We start from the raw sequence: 10,209 nt of genomic DNA, 5'->3' as shown, positions 1-10,209 counted from the left end.
GAGGTAATTTTTACCTCAGACAGCGGCCATCTTGGAAATCTCCTTGGTAACGATGTGATTCTTCCCTGAGATGACTCGGCACAGCCTCTGGTCAGTTTTAGTGCTGTTACAGTTTTAGTGCTGTGAATCTTCCATGAGGTGAATACACATCACAGTCAGCACATCAGAGCACACCTGAGGTTTTTCAGCTCCCTCTGCAGCTGGGTGGGGTGGTGAATACCGGGGGCCCCCCATGCTCTGCAATAGCAGCAAGGAGGTGACCAGTGGGGTTTTTTTGTCCTGCCTTGCAGGGTGGGTGACTCAGCGCTGACACTATGGAACTCAAGCTATGCCTGAGTTAACCCTTAATGCCCCTTCCCCTGCCACATCTGTTATGTTGGCTGTACTGGGTTTCTTGCCAGTTTTGAAGCAGCTGGTGCCCGGATGGGGGGTAAAAAAGCGCCCCCTTCCTGAGCCTGCTTCTGGGGATGACACAGAATCGCTGTTTTTTTCTGGTTCTGTTATGTCAGAGGCTGCGGGTTTAACCCTTATGGATAGTGAGGATGACTCTGCTGCAGTCAGTTGCTGGCAAGAATTTGTTGGAGCTCTTGTTTCTGCGGTGCGTGAGGCTCTAAAAATTGAGGATGTGGCGGAGACACCTCCGTGTCAGTACCAGCAGACTACCACGCATCGCTGAAGTGTTTCCTTGTGTTCCTTATTTGGACACTATGTTATACAAGGAATGGGATGCACCGCAAAAAGTTTGTCAAAAAACTTTGCAACCTGTTACCCCACTTGAGGGGGGCTTTAAAAAAAAAAAAAAAAAAAAAGTAGGTCTCTCCTCCGCCAGTGGACCCAGATTGCGCATGGCCACCACGTTGCCTGTGGAAGGGGCTCCTGCATTTCAGGATCCCGCTGATAGGAGAGTGGAGGCCGTGGCCCGCTCCCTATTCACGGTGGTGGGTTCGGCGGTGAGGCCGGCTCTGGCCGGGGCCCTGGTCAGGCCCCGACTTAAAGGGCGAAGCTCCTGCTGCAGGAGCTGGAAGAAGGACCTCTAAGGTGGCCTTGGTGATGGCCGTTAAGGGTGAACGGTCCTTTTGGGTCTTCCCTGACTGGCATCATTGAGGATGCCACGGGTGGTAAGCGCATGCTGTTCCCACAGTCTGGGAAGGGCTAGGGACCTCGCCCTGTACAAGGACCCTCCTTGCCTACCTCCGAGCGTTTTTTCGCTCGCCCTGTGCGGTGGGGGTAGGTCTACATGGTGCTTGAATCCCCGCTGCGGGGTAGCAGCGCACCGGATACCGCATGCCTAACAAGTCTGCGGACATACCTGCTTCCGCCTGAAGGTCTGCTCCCGCCCGTGTCTCGGGTGGGAGACTGGCTTCGCATCGCGAAGTGTTTTCCTTGGGGTACAAGATTGAGTTTCTCTCTTGTCTGCCAAACAGGTTTTTTCCCTCCGGCTTCTGGCCTCCTCCGGTTCGCCGGTTGACTCCGTCAGGGGCTGTCCAGGATCTTCTGGTCAGGGGAGTGATTGTGCCAGTTCCCTCGTTGGAACGGTCTCGGGGTTTTACACCATTCTGTTTGTGTCCCCATGGAGGATGGGGCCCGGTCGATCCTGGGCCTCAAGTCCCTCGTTTTGTTTTGTCAAGGTGGTGTCGATTCGCTTGGTAATAGCGGCACTTCATCAGGGGGATTTTCTGGCATCCTTGGATGTCATGAACGTGTACCTGCATATCCTCAAACCACCAGAGATTCTGTGCTTTGCGGTCGGGGGGGGGCCATTTTCAATGGTGTCCTTCCCATTCGGCGGGTTTTCGCCAAGGTGCTCATCCCGATACTGGCCCGGCTGTGACAGCGGGGGTTTGTTATCATGGGATGTCTGGACGACATTCTCCTACGAGCTTCTTCGAGCTCTGCATTGGTAGAGCCGTGCCTATCACGTGTCAGGCTCTCCGAGTGTTCGGCTGGTTTCTGGATTGTCCTGAAATCAGGGTTGATTCCGTCTCAGGGATACCTGGGACTGGTCCTGGATTCCTCCGGGGCGGGAGTGTTTTTCTCCTAGCGGAAAAACTTCAGACTCTGCTATCTGCTGTGCAGCAGTTGCCGACCCAGAAGCGGTCATCTCTGCGATTCTGCAGGAAGGTTCTGGGTCAGTTGGTAGCCTCTTTCGAGGCGGTTCCGTATGCCCAATTCCACGCCAGGGTACTACGGAGGGAACTGCTGTCACGATGGGACTAGCTTCCGTCATCTCTGGATTACCAGATTCAGTTGAGTCATCTGATCATGTCTCCCCTGGTATGGTGGCTGGCGTTTCCGGTGCTTCGGGCCGGAAAGTCATTTTTCTGCAGGCCACTGGACAGTGGTCATGACGGATGCCAGCCTCTCCGGTTGGGGAGGGGCGCTTGGGGCACCCAGTCAGCCCAGGGGCACTGGACTCAGGTGGAGTCCTGCTTACTGATCAACGTTCTGGAGCTCCGAGCAATCAAGCTTTGCCTTGCCAGGTGGTCCCTGGATCTACAGGCCTGACCGGTCAGGATCCTGTCCGATAACACCACGTCCGTGGCGTAGGTTGATCATCAGGGAGGCACACGGAGTTCTGTTGCAGCGACGGGGGTCGCGCGCATCCTTTCGGTGGGCCAAAGGGTCCGTTCCGGCTCTATCGGCTGGGTACATTCCGGGAATACGGAATTGGCTAGCCGACTACCTAAGTCGCACTGCACTGGGCCAAGGAGAGTGGTCTCTCCACCCGCAGGTGTTTCGGGGTCTGTGCCGAAAGTGGGGCACTCTGGACGTGGACCTTCTAGCGTCCCGTCTCTATCGGTAGGTGCCACGGTTCGTGGCCAGGTTTAAGGACCCGTGGGCGGACGCGTCAGGCGCGTTGGTGGCTCCTTGGGGTCGCTGTCGCCTACTTTACACCTTCCCTCCTCGGAAGCTTCTTCCTCGCCTGCTGCGCAGAGTGGAAGCTGTAGGGATTCTATCGGTCCTGATTGCCCCAGATTGGCCGCGTCGCTTCTGGTACGCGGACCAGGTGCGTCTGCTGGCAGACGCCCCCTAGCGTCTTCCACTGGGAATTGATTTTCTGTTACAGGGTCCAATCTTCCACCCTGTTTCACAGCCACCGGCCTTAGCGGCGTGGCTGTTGAGAGCCAGGGGCTTAAGGATCGAGGCCTATTGGGCTTGGTGGTCTCTACCGTGCTGCCTGCACGGAAGTCTACCTCACGTAGGTTTTTTCCTCATACGTGGAAGGCCTACATCTCTATGTGTGGGGAGATGAACTGGCACTCTCGTACATGCGTTGTGTACAGGATTCTGCTGTCTTTGCAGCAGGGAGTGGTTCAGGCTCTCGCCTTACGTACGGTTAGGAGCCAGATTTCTGCTCTGGCTGTTTTTTACTTGCAGCGACCCTTGGCATCGCACTCATCGGTGCGTGCGTTGGGTCAGGGGGTCTGGCAGGTGGCCCCTCCGGTGCGCCCTCCATTACCCCCATGGGACTTGAATTTAGTCCTTTCAGTGCTTCAGGATGCTCCCTTTGAGGACATTCGGGAGGTTTTTTGTTTATTGTCACAAAAGGTGATTTTATTTCTGGTAGCAATTACCTCGATCAGACGGGTGTCTGTCTGTTCTGGCGGCCTTGTCTTGCAAGGCTCCCTGCTTGGTCATCCGTAAGGATGAGGTGGTGCTGCGGCCGCAGCCGTTTTTTCTCCCTAAGGTCGTTTCGGCTTTTCACTTGGATGTGGACATTGTTCTTCCATCCTTATGTCCTCAGCCGAAGAACCCGAAGGAGGCCTCTTTACATTCTCTGGATGTGGTTCTGGCCCTTCGAGTTTACTTGTCGGCGACAGCTCCGTTCCGGAAGTCGGACTCGCTGTTCGTGTCTGTGTCCGGTCCCAGTAAGGGCCTGGCAGTCTCGTCGGCCACCATTTCCAGGTGTATCCGACAGGTTGTGCTTCAGGCCTATGCCCTGAAGGGCGGGCGCCCCCCTTTCGGGTCATGGCGCATTCGACCAGGGCGATCGGGGCCTCTTGGGCTTTCCGACACCAAGCCTCTGTGTTACAGGTGTGTAAGGCTGCGACCTGGTCGTCGGTCCACGTTTTTTCAAAGTTTTATATGGTGGATGTGAGTGCATCTTCTGATGCCTCCTTCGGCCGCAGGGTGTTACAGGCGGCAGTTTAAGGTTGGAGTTCCTCCGTTGAGTAACTCCGGTTTTTGTTTGGGGTGTAACCTGTTTTTGCTGTGTTATTTTCCCACCCCTCGAATTTTTTGACACTGCTTGGGGACGTCCCTAAGGTCAATGAAGGCTGTGTCCGTCTATGAACGAAAGAGAAAAAAGGATTTTTGTACTCACCGTAAAATCCATTTCTCTGAGTTCATAGACGGACACAGCACCCACCCCTCCTTTGTTTGTACTGCTTGTTACGAACTGAGGCTGCTAAAGCAGGGTGTGGGTTATGCCTAGGGGAGCCACGCCCCTGGGAGGAGCGGCATGAAGGAAAGTTTTTAACACCTTAAGTGCTGTAGAATTCTGCCTAAATCTCCTGGTAGGAAGAAGCATAACCCTAAGGTCAATGAAGGCTGTGTCCGTCTATGAACTCAGAGAAATGGATTTTACGGTGAGTACAAAAATCCTTTTTTTTTAACTTCCTCCAATCCACGGGGATGTTAAGGAATGAGCCTGGATGCCGGCCGAGGTTCGGAGATTTCCGTCGGCAAGGATTGCGCCTGCGCATTCCTTAAAGGAACGTTCTAGTTAGGGGAACCTTAAGGACAAGTCGCTGGCTAATGATTGACCCCCGATTGGCTCCGTCACTTCAGGGATGTAAACAACGCTGAATACTGACAGACGATCTTCCAGGTTTTTTATTCCCTGTAAAGCAGGAAGATCACTTGGTAAAACCACCATATATCTTACACGTTGTTAGACACACATTTAACCCCTTCCCAGCCGGTGTCATTAGTACAGTGACAGTGCATAGTATTGTCACTCATCACTGTATTGGTGTCACTGGTGATGTCAGTGCGGCGGGCAATCTGACACTAACACAGTCCCATTATAAGTCACTGATCGCGGCCATTACTAGTAAATAATCCAGTACCTCTACCAGACGCCATAACTTTCACACAAACCACATAATTTACGCGCGTTGCCAGACATCTAGAATACATTCCGGACAAAATAGATGAAGAAATGTTTTCACTTTTTATTGGATGTTTTATAGCAGAAAAAAATAAATAAAAATGTTTCCATCTGTTTTCTTTACATTGCGAAAAATAAACTCAGAGGTGATCAAATACCGCCAATCCAAAAACTGATATAAAGTGTCACATGACCGCACAATTATCACTTTTTTATTTTCTAATTTAATCTCGTGCATTGTGGGTTCACTTACTTTTTCCTTCCATTTCCCTTCTAAATGTTTTTTTCTTTGTTTGAATTTCTCACTTCCTGTTCCTCCTCAGTAAGCTTCCCCTCATCCGAGCCGTTCTGGCTGGGGGTTAGTCAGCGTGCTCGCCCCCTCCCTTGTGTTCACAGCTTCTCTCCGCAGGGATGTAGTCCCAAGAGAGGAGAGAGCACGCTGACTAACCCCCATCCAGAACGGCTCGGATGATCGGCGGAAGCTTACTGAGGAGAAACAGGAAGTGAGAAATTCAGACAAAGAAAAATAAAGGAACCTATTTAGAAAATAAAAAAAACGAACCTTTAAAGTTGCGCAATGCTGAATAGCACCGAATGGCCTGGTCATGATGGGGGGGGGGGGGGGGGTTAATCTTCTGGAGGGCCGCCCTTTGTTACTGGGACAGACTCCTCCCCCTCTCTCAGATCTGAGCCAATGATCTGTCATTGAATGATGGTACCAGCAGATTTCCACAATTGTAATGATTATTGGTTCACCGTAATACAAACTATAATCTGCTTCATGGGATGTAAATCGGCCATAAATGATCAATAACTGCAGGAAAGGTCTTCCAGCTCTTCCCCGGGTGGAGGTCATGTGATGTCGGGGACATCGGGGTGCAGCTGCAGGCGTCATCCACATATCCTTTGTAAAAAGCTGTCATAGTGGCTTCTCCGGTCTCTCCCGAGTGTGAATGAATCCAGCGGTGGTTTACCATAGAGCTGGCCGTGTACCAGATGGTCTCCGGCCATCTCTATGACCCCTGGAGACCGAAAGTGACGTCATTACGTCACTTCCAGCACCTGCAGATGTAAACACAAGATCGATTTTCTTTGTTTGCTCTCAGGCTTTCCAACATAAAGAGATGTGAGAAATTGGACCTCAGATCTTGCAATAAAGAGGACCTGTCCTGCACAATTCCTTTGAGGGGTGCCGAGAAGTACTGAACGTTACCCAGAAAAAATTGAGCGAGGAAACTGTAAATTGCAGGGTGTGCCGGCCAATCTCTCTATTTCTCTTCCGTTCATGGACGGACACAGCATCCTTTGACAGTAGGGTTATATCCACTTCCCTTTAGGAGAGTTTAGGCAGAAAAAAAGCACTTTAAGTGTTAACAACACATTCCTCAGTGCAGCTCCTCCCAGTGGGCGTGGCCCCCCGGGTATAACCCACACCCTGCTCTAGCAGCCTCAGTTTTTTCCTGCCTAACGACAGGAGAGGTCAGGCACTTCTGGAGTCCTGAATTTTTTTTCCGCTTTTTATTATTTTGTTTCTGCATTTTTGAATCCTGTGATTCTTCTATCACATGCATGTTCCCACATGCTCAAAGCACCAGTGATTTCTGTGCTTTGCGGTCGGGGAGGACCACTTTCAATTTGTGGCCCTCCCGTTCGGCTTGGTGTCGGCACCACAGGTTTTCACCAAGGTGCTCGTCCCGATACTGGCCCGGCTGTGACAGCGGGGGTTTGTTTTCGTGGGATATCTGGTCGACATTCTCCTACGAGCTTCTTCGGACTCAGAATGGGTGGAGGACGTGTCTATCATGTGTCAGACTCTCCAAGAGTTCGGCTGGCTTCTGTATTGTCCAGAAGTCAGTGTTGATTCCGTCTCAGGGACTGGAATACCTGGAACTAGTCCTGGATTCCGCCGAGGCGAGAATTTTTTCCCTAACGGAGAAACTTCAGACTCTGCAATCTGCAGTGCAGCAGTTGTCGACCCGGAAGCGGTCATCTCTGCGATTCTGCAGGAAGGTTCTGGGTCAGTTGGTAGCCTCTTTCGAGGCGGTTCCGTATGCCCAATTCCACGCCAGGGTACTACGGAGGGAACTGCTGTCACGATGGGACTACCTTCCGTTATCTCTGGATTACCAGATTCAATTGAGTCATCTGCTCATGTCTCCCCTGGTGTGGTGGCTGGTGTCTCCGGTGCTTCGGACCGGGAGGTAGTTTTCTGTCGTGCCACTGGACAGTGGTCCCGACGGATGCCAGCCTCTCCAGTTGGAGGGGGCGTTTGGCGCTGGACTCAGGAGTCCCGCCTACCGGTCACTATTCTAGAGCTCAGAGCAATCACGCTGTGCCTTGCCAGGTGGTCCCTGGATCTGCAGGGCCGACTGGTCAGGATCCAGTCCGACAACGCCACGGCCGTGGCATACGTCAATCATCAGGGAGGCACACGGAGTTCAGCTGCAGCGACGGAGGTCGCGCACATCCTTCGGTGGACCGAAAGGTCCGTTCCGGCTTTATCGGCCTTGTACATTCCGGGAGTTCAGGATTGGCAAGCCGACTTCCTAAGTCGCACTTCACTAGGCCAGGGAGAGGGTTCTCTCCACCCGCAGGTGTTTCAGGGTCTGTGCCAAAAAGTGGGGCACTCCGGAAGTGGACTTTCTAGCGTCCCCTCTCAATCGGTAGGTGCCACGGTTTAGGACCCGTGGGCGGACGCGTTGGTGGTGCCTTGGGTCACTATAACCTAATTTACGCCTTCCCCCCTCTGGAGCTTCTTCGCCTGCTGCGTAGAGTGGAAGCCAAAGGGATTCTATCGATCCTTATCGCCCCAGATTGGCCGCGTCGCTCCTGGTACGCGGACCTGGTGCGTCTGGTGGCAGTCGCCCCCTGAGAGAAGATCTTCTGTCGCAGGGTCCGATCTTCCACCCTGCTTTACAGTCACTGGCTTTAGCGGCGTGGCTGTTGAGAGCCAGGGGCTGAAGGACCGAGGCCTATTGGGCTCGGTGGTCTCTACCGTGCTGCGTGCACGGAAGTCTACCTCACGTAGGTTTTTTCCTCATACGTGGAAGGCCTACATCTCTGTGTGTGGGGAGATGAACTGGCACTCTTGTACATACGTGGTGTACAGGATTCTGCTGTCTTTGCAGCAGGGAGTGGTTCGGGCTCTCGCCTTGAGTACGGTTAGGAGTCAGATTTCTGCTCTGGCTGTTTACTTTCAGCGACCCTTGGCATCGCACTCCTGGGTGCGTACGTTTGTGCAGAGTGTCTGGCATGTGGCCCCTCCAGTGCGCCCTCCACTCCCCCCCCCTGGGACTTGAATTTAGTCCTTTGGGTGCTTCAGGACGCTCCCTTTGAGGACATTCGGGAGGTTTTTTGTTGAATGGCACAAAAGGTGATTTTTTCTGGTAGCAATTACCTCGATCAGACGGGTGTCTGTCTGTTCTGGCGGCCTTGTCCTGCAAGGCTCCCTACCTGGTCATCCATAAGGATGAGGTGGTGCTGCGGCCGCAGCCGTCTTTTCTCCCCAAGGTCGTTTCGGCTTTTCACATTGATGTGGACATTGTTCTTCCATCCTTATGTCCTCAGCCGAAATACCAGGTGGAGGCCACTTTGCATCCTCTGGATGTGGTTCGGGCCCTACGAGTGTACTTATCTGCTACGATTCCGTTCCGGAAGTCAGACTCACTGTTCGTGTCGGTGGCTGGTCCTACAAGAGGGCCTGGCAGTCTCGTCGGCCACCATTTCTAGGTGGATCCGACGGATTGTGCTTCAGGCCTATGTCCTGAAGGGGCGGGCGCCTCCCTTTCGGGTTAATGGCGCATTCGACCAGGGCGATCGGGGCCTCTTGGGCTTTCCGTCATCAAGCCTCTGTGTTACAGGTGTGTAAGGCAGCGACCTGGTCGTCGGTCCACACTTTCTCAAAGTTTTACAAGGTGGATGTGAGTGCATCTTCGGATGCCTCCTTCGGCCGCAAGTGTTACAGGCGGCAGTTTAAGGTTGGAGTTCCTCCGTTGAGCAACTCCGGTTTTGTTTGGGGTGTAACCTGTTTTTTGCTGTGTTGTTTTGCCACCCCTCAAATTTTTTTGACACTGCTTGGGGACGTCCCTAATGTCAATGAAGGCTGTGTCCGTCCGTGAACGGAAGAGAAAATAGGATTTTTGTACTCACCGTAAAATCCATTTCTCTGAGTTCATGGACGGACACAGCACCCACCCCTCCTTTGTTTGTACTGCTTGTTACGAACTGAGGCTGCTAGAGCAGGGTGTGGGTTATACCCGGGGGACCACGCCCCCTGGGAGGAGCTGCACTGAGGAATGTGTTGTTAACACTTAAAGTGCTTTTTTTCTGCCTAAACTCTCCTAAAGGGAAGCGGATATAACCCTACTGTCAAAGGATGCTGTGTCCGTCCATGAACTCAGAGAAATGGATTGTCCGTCCATGAACTCAGAGAAATGGATTTTACGGTGAGTACAAAAATCCTATTATTCAATGGGGCAAAAATCCGCTTCCTGTGATTTCAACTTCTCTTCTTTTTCAAGTTTTCAAAGTGAACATGGCAGAACCTCCAGAAAAATCCAATGTGGAAGAGCCTAGGACCATAATCAAGTTCCTGTTTCTCCAAGGGGAAGGTGCGAAGCAGATCCATGATGAAATGTCACAAACGTTGGACGACAGTGGCCCATGTAACATTTGGGCGAAGGCGGCCCTTCATACGCAACGTTGGGCGAAGGCGGCCCTTCATACGCAACGTTGGGCGACGGCGGCCCTTCATACGCAACGTTGGGCGACGGCGGCCCTTCATACGCAACGTTGGGCGACGGCGGCCCTTCATACGCAACGTTGGGCGACGGCGGCCCTTCATACGCAACGTTGGGCGACGGTGGCCCTTCATTAATAACATTTGGGTTGTCCATTTTAAGACTGGCCATTTCGGTGATGAACGTGAGCCCAGTGGAAGGCCAGTTTCTGTCTCTGTGCCTGCAAATGTGAAAACCACCCATGACATGATCATGGAACACCACCGAATATCTGCCAAAAGTATTGCTACGTATCCGGGAATATCATGTGAGAGAATTGGTATCATTATCCACAAAGACTTGGAAAGGAGAATGCTT

This window comes from Rana temporaria, chromosome 6, assembly GCF_905171775.1.
Source record: "Rana temporaria chromosome 6, aRanTem1.1, whole genome shotgun sequence".
Taxonomy (NCBI): Eukaryota; Metazoa; Chordata; class Amphibia; order Anura; family Ranidae; genus Rana; species Rana temporaria.
The sequence above is the reverse complement of the archived record's forward strand: the minus strand, read 5'-3'. Positions refer to the sequence as shown.